At 44.4% G+C, this 12,504-nt stretch overlaps 1 protein-coding gene across 1 annotated transcript in view; it reads right to left on the reverse strand.

Moving 5' to 3' along the window:
• LOC144773864 (interleukin-18 receptor accessory protein-like) overlaps positions 1-12,504 on the reverse strand; it is a 525,065-nt gene that overhangs the window by 179,102 nt on the left and 333,459 nt on the right. The gene's annotated exons all lie outside the window — the stretch shown is intronic.

Consider the following 12,504-nt stretch of genomic DNA (forward strand, 5'->3'; position numbering starts at 1 on the left):
ATCTTAAAGATCTCCTTCTGTCCCCTGTCAGAGGAAGAGATAACCTCCAGATAGTAAGTTTTTTTTGCCAGCTTGATTGCGGCATGATAGTTCTTACGTGCCAATTTATAAATATCACGAGCAGCTGACTCATATTTCCTTCGCCATCTGCGCTCCAAGGATCTTACTGCACTCAGATCCAATTTCAAAGCTAGTGTGAACTAGGGGCGCTCTTTTTATTTGTGGAGCCACGTGCGTTACCACGCTTCTTCCTTACATCCAAAGATGACCCGAATGTTGCTAACCTTTTTTTTTTTTTTTTTTTATTTATTATTGAAAGTTCATGACAATATAATGTTCTCTATACACAACAGTAGATATTAACACGGAAATATAAATATACATACAGGAAGATGAATACACATAATAAGAGCTCAGCTGTTAAAACATAAGGCCATAAATACAATAAATATGTTAATAGTATCAACATAGGTGTTAGGAGAACTATAGACCCCCATTTTTTAACCGCCTCCATAATGCCACGGGGGCCCAGATCCTTAGTCCCATTTCCCTGGATTTCACTCCCTTTAGGGCATACAGCTCTGACTCGATGTTATGGATCCCGAGCATCCTACACAACCACATTTGGAAGGTTGGGGCCTCAACATCCTTCCATGCAGCAGCAATTAATATTCTAAAAACAGCTGTTGATATCAAAACAAGTGCCTCAGACTCTGTACTTAAACCCAATTTGGCATCACACCCGATTATTAAAAGTGTAGGGGATAGGTCTATTTTGACAGCTAGCAACCCCTCTAAGAATTTTTCGATTTCCTTTTTAATAGGCCCTAATTTCCCACAACTACAAAACATATGTAGAGCATCAGCAGGCCCATTTCCACATCTAGGACAGTTGTTATCCGCTCTCTTTCCCCATTCATACAGTTTTGCCGGTGTATAGTATAAGTTAAAGAGAGTCTTAAAGTGCTGTGCTCTTAGATTTGAGGAGCGTAGGAACCTTTAATCCATAAGGATAGCTCTATCCAAGTCGATGTCAGGATCTCTCAACTTATCAACCCAGGCAGCCTCTGTCTTAAGCATGTCATCGGGTAGTGTTTCCAAGAATAATCCGTACATTACCCTGATGCTACGACCACCTCCCTTCATATAATCTAATAGTGTACAGTCTTTTGATATGTTTATGGTGGGTCTTTTTGATTTTATTGTGTTAACCAACTGCATATATTTGAACTCTTGGGAGCCTTGAAGTGAGTATCGTGACTTCAGAAGTTCGAGGGGCCTCAGAACATCCTTTATCATAACTTGACCTAATGTGCTGATTCCCTGTATTTCCCAATGTCTCCAAGGGCTATCTCTACTTAAGTGCTGGAATAGTCCTGATTTCCAGAGTAAAGTATGTTTATTGAACTTTGGGATGCTCTGATTCTTCTGTACGGAGGACCATAACCCCCAGATATCTTCCAGTATTTTATAGCCTAATGCCTTATAAAAGCGTTTATCGTATTTCCTTAGCAATACCCCGTGTGCTTCAATCCCTAGCGCCAGCTGATATATAGATGGAATATCTCGCTGACTGTGTGGCATATCATCAGGAAAAAAGAGTATAGCCATTTCTGTAAGGAGACAAGACCAATTGTAGAATTTAAGATTAGGTATTCCTAACCCACCCTTTTCCTGTGGTAGAGACATGAATTTAATTGATCGCCTCACCTTGCCATATTGCCAGACAAAGTTCATAAAGATTGCCTCCATTTCCCTGATCAATGTGTCGTCTACTTTAAAGGGGATAGACCTAAATTTATATAGGATCTTCGGGAACATTGTCATTTTAATAACATTGACCCTACCTATAATTGACAGATGTAGGGTGTCGATTCTTTTTAAGTCCTGTTTCATCTTTTCCAGTAATGGCAAAAAATTGTCATTAATGATTTCCCTTGGCTGGACATTAATTGTTATTCCTAAATATACTACTGAATCCACATATCTGTCATCCAGTTTGACTGTGTTTCTTGAACATAGTACCTGTGTTTTTGCCACATTAAGTCGGTATCCAGATAGCCTCCCGAAGTCAGATGTAATGCTAATTATTTCCCTCATGGCGCTGTCGGGATCAGTAGTGGTTATGGCTATGTCGTCCGCATATGCGAGGATTTTGGTGTGGAATCCATTAACGACAACTGGCTTTATATTAATGTTGTTCTTTATAAGACTAATCAGGGGGTCTATATAAAGTGCAAATAGAATGGGTGAGCACGGACACCCTTGTCTCGTGCCTCTCGTAATATGGATCTGTCTGGAGCATTCGCCCATAAGCTGGATGCTAGCAGTTGGATTAAAGTACATAGCCTTAATTGCCTGCTGGAATCTGGGACCAAAACCTCTATCAGCCATCACTTTCCAAAGAAAGCTCCACCTGACACGGTCGAACGCTTTTTCCGCGTCGAGGAGGATCATTGCAATCCCCCCCCCACCCGCAGCATGAATGTCGAACAGGGTTATGGCTCTTTTAATATGGTCAGTAGTGCCCCTGCCAGGGACAAAACCATGCTGCCAGGGAGAGACGAGACTCGCAATAATCCTCCCCAGCCGTGTAGCCATTATTTTTGCATATAATTTGTTATCGCTATTTATTAGCGATATGGGCCGGTAAGAGCCGGGACTTTCCTTGGGTTTGCCTTTTTTGTGGAATACCACTATATTGGTTTTGGTCCAAGATTCTGGAAAGACCCCAGTATTTATAACCCCATTGAATAGATCTAACAGAAGGGGTGCCGTTTCTTCCTTCAGATGTTTATAGACCTCCAGGGGTATGGCATCAGGCCCTGCTGCCTTACCTGCTGATAGATCCTTTAGTGCCTGAGAAAGCTCGTCCATAGTGATATTCTGCTCCAGAGATTCCCTCTCGCTAGACGTAAGTTTAATGCCTGTATCCTGCCAGTTTATACCCGGATCATCTATGTCCATCTCTTCTTTATAAAGATCCTGATAAAACCTCCTGAAAACTTCAAGAATTTCAGTTGGTTTATTATAAGTCTGATCATCTTCTTTAATTTCAGTGATAGTATTTTTTGAGGTGGCTTGTCTTATCCGTAGCGCTAGAGCCCTACCTGCATTCTCCCCTGTTTCATACATTCCAACTCTACGGGTCTGATACTCTGCTGCAGCTTTTTTAGCCAATTGCCGTTGAATGTCTGCCTTTTGCTGTTTAGCCTTTCTAAGCTCTGAGTACCCTGAATCCCGTGGCAGACGTCTCTCCTGTGTTGTTCCTCTGCCTCCGCCAATTTAGCCAAAAGACGCTCTCTGTCTTCCTAAGCTTCTTTCCACACCCGCCCAGAAAAGCTAATTGTCTCACCCCTCGGCCGGCTTTGAAACTATCCCAGACCATGACACGGGATGCACTATATCTATTCGCATCGAAGAAAGACTGGGACCAGTTCTTTATATATGCTATGTAAATACTGTCCGCTAAAAGCTTTCTATCAAAAGTCCAGGGTCTGATTTTCTACCTTTGTTTATTTACTATCATGGTGAGAACAAGGGGATTGTGATCCGATATTAACCTAGAAAGCATTGAGATTTCTACGTTAGGGAGACAGGTTGCTGATATTAAAAAATAGTCCAGTTTTGTATGTTTGTTGAATGGGTGTGAGAAGTATGTGAACCCGGGTTCATCTTTCTTTAGGCTACCCCACACATCCCTCAGCCCATAAGATTGAATTATAGAGGATACAGCCCTGAATACCCGGGGCTTATGACCAATATATGGGGTATCACCTGTGAAGTCAGCTGAGATGTTGAGATCACCGCACATTACTATAGGTGAAGGCCAGTTAGTAAGTTCCCTCTCTATGGTATCCATCACCCCCGGGTCGTCCAGGTTAGAGCCGTAGACTGAACATAAAGTTATGCCTAGTTTCAATTCGCATATTGCCCATCTACCCAGTACATCGGCCTTTGATTTTTTTACTCCTCCCAGACCTACCCCGCCCATAATAGCTACCCCCTTTACCGTTGATGTCTGTGAGGAACAGGACAAAATGTCATACCCCCTTAGATTTAGCCAGTGTTTCTTTTTCCAGGGTAGGTGGGTCTCTTGTAAACACACAATGTCGGCCCTAATTAATTTTACATACTCCTCAAGCCTTTCCCTCTTTTTCCAATTATTCAAACCACCTATATTGAGGCTAATTATCCTGATCCTTGACATACCCCTGTAGGGAACAAAGCCAACCCACTGACCAATCGCAATCACATTTTGTCCTGAGTTTTTCATCAATATGCATATCCGCTTTGAGCATCTCACTAATATTAGTAAACATATTTATTGCATGAACTTTCTTTTTTCTTTTTGCTTCCCCTTTACCCCACCCTCCCCCCACTCAAAACCTTGTCCCCCCCCAACCCCCCTGACGCCAACCCGCTCCCCAGTGAAGCGTGCAGACCGAGTCTGTGCGTGTGATGGGTGCAGCCCAGCAGTGAACACTATGTGAACTACTTATTAGACCTCATCCTCGACCTCATATATGATCATGAACCACCATATGTGACACCCTTAACTCTATGAAGCTTAAACTTAAACTTAGACTCAGAATCGGAAGTCATACCTTACCCCCCGCTAGGCTATGGAGGTTAAGTAACATACTATAATGAGTCCAGAAACTCCCGAGCTTTGATTTCCGAAGAAAAGCACATGGTCTTGCCTAAATGAATTACTTTTAACTGGGCAGGATTGATAAGATAGACCTGCACTCTTTTGTCCTGAAAAGGCTTGATTAATTGTCTTAGTCTCCAACGCCGCTCAACGGTGGAGTGACAGAAATCAGGCCTTACGAAGAAGGAGCCTCCCTCCAAGGTTCTTTGGCATCCGGCCTCGCTTTCTCTGAGATGGACTGGCGCAAAAGAAAATTACCTATATATATTAGGATAGCTCTTGGCTTATCGCCTTCTCTGACATTTTGTCTCAGTTTAAACGGTGTCCTATGCGCCCTCTGAATTTCAGTGGTCCAATTCCACCCAGCGATATCTGGAAAAGCTTTCTCGAAAATTTTGACTATAAATGCTTTAACATCCTGACCTTCGATCCCTTCCGGAATCCCAAGGACCCTAAGATTATTTCTTCTTTGCCTATTTTCTAGGTCCTCCAGCTTCCACTGGACGTCGATTGCTTGTGCTCCAAGAGATTCCATTTTGTTCGTGGCCGCAGCAGCCTCTGCTTCGGTGGCAACTATCCTTTCTTCTAGATTTGAAACCCTATCTCCAACACTCGCACAGGCTTTCGAGAGCTTCCTGACCACTACTTTCATCTTTCTCATTGCTGCTTGGGATTTAAGGTTGTCTGATCGGGTCTCTTCTCTATGTGCTGTTATTCCTTGGCGGATTGATTCCATCATTGCCATCATTGACATCATTGACAGTTGCATAGTCTCGTGATGCCGTGCGTGATCCGTACCCTGGTTGGAATTCCCTTGTAGGGATGTTGTTGGAGAGTGATCCCATGTTAGTTCTGGTTGGCCCCTTTGAGAGGGCATGTTTTTGATAGTAGTTGAAGGCAATCCTGCCTCGCTATCGCTCTCAGTTTCTGGGTTGCTGCAGTCGATATCAGAGCTATGAAGCTCCTCATCCTCTGACCAGTTGGCCTCCTCTGTTACGGAGAAGAAACATTCACTGGGGGTCTTCTCCTTTTCCTTCTCCTTTTCGCCATGTATGAGCCCAGAATAGTTAGCGTTTGCATTTACATTTGCCGTTAAACAACCAGGTTCATCCGGGGCCATAGTAGACATGATAGCCTCTTTCAATGCTTCACCTGTTGTTGAGCCTCCTTGAGTGTCTCCACTGTTAGTTAATGGGGGTATGGAAATAGACTCTACCATTCCTTCAGTTGATGAGTTTATCATATCCTTAGTTAATATAGGGGCTGTAAGCTCACTGTCCTCATTACCAGCCCCCTCGTCATCCCCCATGGTCACACCAGCTGGGGGCCTCAGTTGCACCATCAGATCCTGAGCACCGCACAAGACATCGCCCACGGCTCCGACCTCCTGACATGACTGATGCAGCTGCATTTGAGGTTGAGGCTGTTGAAGCTGTGAGGCTGATTGTAATGCAGACTCGACCTCTGATTCGGGTTCAGGCTCTCCAACTTCATCGGTATTCGGTAATGTCGCCACCGGTAATGTCGCCACAGGTACCGCTAGGTACCGCTGCTGTAGCTGGTTCCAATTCTTTAAGTTTTTTTTTCCTTTCATTGCGGTTCAACATATCTACCACACTAATAGTCGCGGTGGCTGTGGCTTGTCGAGTTCTAGCAGAGGGGGGGCACAACTCTTTGGGGGTATTCTGCCCTGAGGATGGTTGCTGCTGCTTTGCCCGACCCCCAGGTTCCACTTCTAATGTTGCCCCCTCAGTCCCGGTGTTCATTACAGGCGCAGTGCTCATAGAGCTGTCCGTGACATTGCCAGCCATACCGGCACCATCAGTCAGATTTTTCTTTTTTGAAAGCGGCTTACCTCCGGTGTTTAATTTGGGAGCCATCGGTAAGGCAGGTACAGAAAGTAGAGAGACCAACTGCCTCGCCCTGATCGGCCCCCTGTACACGCGAGCTTCACAGCCTCTTGGTTCCGCTCTGCCAAATCCGTAGCTGCTGCCGCCGCCGCCTCCACTCCGCTCACCAGATCCCGGCCTTGTGGAACTCCGCCTCCTGACTCCGCGAGCTCTGCCGGGCCTCCCCGCCAACCCGATCCTTAGCAGAAGCGAAACAACAAACCTCCGCAGACCGGGGGGAGGTACCCTGTGGCGAGGATCGATCAAGAAAAACATCCAGGTGATTAAGCCGCCAAGCCGCCAGCCGCTGTACTGTGCAGTATCTGGGCGCGATCACTCCACGTCCTCCCTCGTATCCCTCACTGACTACATGGTAAGTTCATGGCGTTTTTTCGGGATACAGGGTGAAAACCAGTGTGTCGAGGTTTACATCAAACTGTGTCCACACTGCTGATGCTGCCGCTCAGCCGCTGCTCACGGCCGCCATCTTGCTTCTCGACCCGAATGTTGCTAACCATTCGCAATATTGCTGGTTGTCTGTCAAAGTGCACCCTGTTAAACCAGGTTTACTGGCCCTCAACTTCTCCATGAGCTCCGGTCGTGCTAGGGCAGTGATCCAATCTGGCTTGTGATCAGCCGATTGTAGGTCTGCATTAGAGACCGGAACCTTCTGTTTCACCGAAAGATGAAATGGAATGAGTTTGTGGTCTGACGAAGTCAAGGTATATGGAGCTTTAACTGACAAACCATCCATATTAGTACAAATGCAGTCCAGGACATGGCCTGCTGCATGAGTGGGTTCTAATGTCAACAGGGTAAGACCGAGTGTATTTATAATATCCATAAAATCACTGGTGGCTGGTTCTTTAATGGAATCTAGATGGAGGTTAAGGTCTCCCATCACCGTGCAATGTGCGAACCTAAGAGTAAGCTCGCTCAGAGCGTCTCCCACACTTTCCATAAAATCTGTCAAAGGGCCAGGTGGGCGATAGATCAGGGCACCGGAGAAGGAAAGGGAGTCATGGATAGTAAGGCAGAAGGCCATAGCCTCCGCTCCTTTGATGTCAGGCAGTTCAAATGTTGTACATTTGATTGCGGTGCGAAAAATAATTGCCAAGCCGCCTCCCCGCTGCAATGGTCTATCCAGTCGTTGGATTGAGAAGGCATGAGGGAGAGCCACAGCTAGATCAGGATTGCTCCATGGGCGAAGCCATGTTTCCGTGACAAATAGCCAGTCTAAATCCATTTCAATGATCAAGTCATGAATATGCTGGGCAGTTTTTGCATAGCGACCTGGCATTAAGAAGCCCTCCCCGAAGAACAGTTGAATGAGAGTAGGCATAGGGACTTAATACGGGGGTGAGCTTTGTCTTACAGTGCTGACATAAGGCTGTTTCCTTCCAAGTGTCTGGCGACAAGAGATCGTGACAAGAGGGAGAATGGATATTAAAGGAGCCTAACCAGTCCCTAGAATGCACTACAGGTGTAGGTATGGGGACGGCATCTTTTACCCTCGCCACAGTATGACTGCAGAGAGGTGGATTGCCACCTCTATATGAATATGTAACCCCCTTGATTAAAATCTGACTGGGTCCCTAGCTCAAGCATCCGTAGGGATGGGGCAGTCTGTAAATGTTAAGGAAAATTGTGAGCATGTGGACCTAGGAGGAGAGGGGGTCAGCGGTCTCCCTAATATTGGGCAAGGGGGAGTATCTGTTCAGAGCATTATCAATCATGTCCACACCAATGTTCATCCTAGACACCTAAGAGTTTTGGTCTGGAATATAGCAGGGATTACCAAACTTTTAGTGGACCCTGATTGGGGTTCTTTTGTGGACTCATACAATGTGATACTCTTCCAAGAAACATGGAGTCTGCACACACCGTATATGAGTAGGTTCTCCACCTATTCTCCACCTATTGTCTAAATGCCACAAAGAAAGAGAAAGGGAGGCCATCGGGAGGCCTGGCGATTTGGATCAAAAATGCTTCTGGCCTAAAAATAAAGTTGGTCTAGGTAGATTCCCAAGATATCCTAGCTATAGATCTGGAATCATGTAGCGATCTGAAAATTTAGGATCTATAATGTTTACAACAGAGTTGTTCTGGGCTTTGGAGATACTAACCCTCTCAAAGTTGTAGATCATGTACTATCGGAATCCATTGATAGTCCCCTTGTTTTGGTAGCAGGGGATTTTAATTGTACATTTGAACTTCATGCCCTGACCCCCCGAGCCCTGACCAAAGAGTGGGACAGTGTCTGACAGGTGCCACAGCTAGATCTCCCCCCAGTTAGGTGTACAAAGAGAGGTAGCCAGGTGTTGGCGCTTGCATTTCAACATGACCTGAGAGCCACTGATGGGAGAACAAAATCAGATCAAAAGGGGGAGCTAACTTTTAATAGACCTGGCTATGCCAGCCAGAATGATTATTGCTTGGTTGGTCTTAGTCTTTGGACACTGGTTCATGATATGGCAGTGGCCAATTGTCTATTGCGCCATAACGCCCTGATCCTTTCCCTAATAAACCAGGGTGACAATGCAACTGAAATGGGCAGCAGGGGAAAGAAGGATCTGGGCGAACTATTCATTACGAACAATTTGAGAATGATTAGATGGGATTGGGTGGTGAAATATCCAGCGGCCCTGGAAATAGTTAAAGATAAAGTATGCCTGGATGTGGAAGAGATCAAAATCCCTAAAGATATGATAGTTGAGAAATTGACTACCCGGCATGAAACTCTATTCAATGAGATTAGGGATTTGTTGGTTAAACCATGTAGGGGCCAGAAACCAGAGTATAGTCATATCCAGCATAAGCAAGAACCCCAGGCAGTTTGGTACAATCAGGATTACAGGAAAGCCAAGGTTGACCTTGTTCAGACAGCAAAAACGAATGATCTGGTAGCTTGTAGAAAAAGTTATAAGAAAGTACTAGAGTTAGCAGAGAAGAAATGGGAAAGTTCACTTTGGTCCTCCCTACAAAGGTGTCAATGACTAAAGATTCTAAAACCTTCTGGAACAAGCGGCTTACTTGATAAACGGTAGGAAGCCGAAATTGTAGTATACAGTTCAGACAAAGGAGTGGAAGACCCACTTTGGGGTCTCTATGAGCTAGGTAGTACTGAGTTTGAGGCTCCACCCAGAGCATGATGGGAAACTTGCACGATGATACGGAGGACCTGGTGTTCTCCATGGAAGAAACCCGGGTGACAATTCTCTCTAGCATTCCAGCTAGAACACCTGGCCCTGACGAATTAGAAGCGATCTGTACAAAGCGGACTTAATTGTCTGAGCTCCTTATATTGACATGATAATAAATTCCATCTCAACATGCATGAATATTCCCCCCTCCTGGAACAGAGCAGAAATAATCCCTATTTACAAGAAGGGCGATAGAGCCAACCCAGCCAGCTATAGACATATAATAAAAAATTTCTGCAAGCAGGTGTTGCTATGTATCAAAGATTGGATCTCGGAGCATCATATTCTGAGTGATTTCCAAGCAGGCTTCTGTGCTAACTTCAGCACATTAAACCAGGTCTTCCATTTTTGTGTATCTACTGGAGGGAAGTCAGTATTAGAGGGGGCAAGTTATATATTGCCTTTGTGGATTTACGCACTGCATTTGATCTGGTACCGGGAGCTGAGTTGTGGAAAGTGGTGGCAGAGATGGGTCTACCTCATAATTTACTAGAGATCCTAACCCCTTCCATGCTCATGACGAGCTCAGCTTGTCATGAGTCACAGTGGAGCTGTGCTCATGATGAGCTGAGCTCATCATAACAGCCACAGCCCGCCGACGCGTGGTTAATTCCCCGCCTGTGCAGGAGAATTAATCAGTGGGTGGGTCTGTGACGAGCCTCGTCATGAGCACAGCTCCAGCGTGAGTCATGACCAGCTGGGCTCATCACAAGCACAGCGGCACCGCGGAGCCCCCTGCACCGTGGGGGAGATTACCCCCACAGCGAAGGGGTTAATTCAGTTGCATTCTTCAAATACAGCCCAATTTAGGTGGGGGAAAAACAACCAACTAACTGAGCAATTCCCTGTACAATGTGGAGTGAGATAAGGATGCGTTTTACCGCCCACGTTATTCTCTCTCTTTATAAATATAGATTACCTAGATAGGAACGGATGTGATGCTTTTAAAGTAGGGGAGAGAAGAGTACCAGACCTACTCTTTTCAGACGATACCCCATTAATCTCTAAATTCCCCCTTGGACTGCAACAGTTGTTGAAAGATTTTACTTGGTTCTGTAAGGAGCATGGCCTGGTAGTAAATGAGGCTAAAACTAAATATATAATCTTCTCTAAGGGGAATTCTAAACCATCTAAAAGACCCATGTATGTAGGAAATAGTCCCCTATAACAAGCTTCTGCATTAAATTATCTGGGTATCCATGTAACCCCAAGGCTAAAATGGGCATCACATATCGGATAAATCCAACTGTCACTAATCCAACAAACTGCTCATTTAAGTAAAATTCATAAACATGCAGTGTCTAGGAAAGTGGCCCTATCATTGGAAATGTACAATACCAAAAAATTGGGGGGCTCTTTATGGGTACGAATGGTGGGGCATTGGGAATACAAACTCTCTCACCTCTGTAGAAAAACGTTTTCTCCGATCACTTTAAAACTTTCCCAGTAGTACTCCTTGGCTCCTATGTTTTTGGATTTTGGCCAAAAACAACTAGCTTACAAGTTGTCCTATAAGCAGCTAATGTTTTGCCATTATCTGTGGTCAGTTAATGAGCTCTCCCCCTACAGAGCAGTGACAATTGATCTCCTTAAGCAACCCCAGGTAAACTCTATTTCATGGTTTAGCTCCTTGAAAAATCTACTTAGGAGACTTGAGATAGAGGAGTATTGGTCTACTCCGGAAAGATTGTACCACATTCAAAAATGCAGGGTCATGGAGATATACTGGGATACTATTATGGTGAAGGAGATGGCTAAACCAGTGGGTACACTGACCAAGGGTTTTATGAGTTTTAAATTCTTCCCATTTTATGAGGAAACTATGGATGAAATTGTTACACCCCTGACACGTGAACTATTTATACAATTCCACTTTTATAGTCTACCCATTGAACTGTTCTGCAAAAAGTGGTGTAGTAAGGCTCCATGAGCAGATCAGTGTCCAGCATGCAAGGCTAGCTCCGAATCAATAGTCCACTTGTTAATTTTTTGCCCCATTACAGAACCCTGAGGGGCAAGTGGATTGTTCCGTTGTGTAAACTAATTGGTCCTGGCCATTACATCGGGGTTTTGAGAATTTTAAACACTGACACCTGCAGGGCGGTAGTCTTTGGAAGGCCAGATTCTCACACATATGATGGATCAAACGTTATAAATGTATTGTATGAGCGGATGTTTTTTTTTTAAGTCTTACAAACTTTACACATCAAATCCTGGTTCACTTCTTGAACAATTACCTTTTAATTCTGCACTGTTTTAACTATTGTTGCAGTTTGCACTTTGTAAAATTATTTTTATTGCATGTACTATTTTATATTTGTGTTGCACTATGAAATTGTAAGAGCTTTATGATCGAAAATAAAGATATTTGATGATGATGCAAGTACATATAGGCTGAGAAGTTCATACTTGTCATCTTGTATACGTGTGCATAAAATAGGACTAGTGCAACATTCTATATGACTCTGAGCTGTCCAGAACTTGAGATGCTTTAATTTTTGTATTTGCATACATTTTATCCGAAGCAGTGCCATTTTACTACTCTGTATAGTTAAGATATTTGAGGTAATAATTTTCACCCTTCTCAATGATGCTCACATTTAAGAGCTCTGACTGGAGAATATATCATCAGCCCTGTCTGGATTTAAACTCTGAGTTGATTGTATGCACAGCTTTGAGTAAGAAGTGGGCTAACAGACCTCATTCAGCTAAATTGTCTCAGAGCTAAGTTAGATGCTAACAGAAAAGAGCTCTGTAG

The sequence above is a fragment of the Lissotriton helveticus genome, chromosome 8, assembly GCF_964261635.1.
Source record: "Lissotriton helveticus chromosome 8, aLisHel1.1, whole genome shotgun sequence".
Lineage (NCBI taxonomy): Eukaryota > Metazoa > Chordata > Amphibia > Caudata > Salamandridae > Lissotriton > Lissotriton helveticus.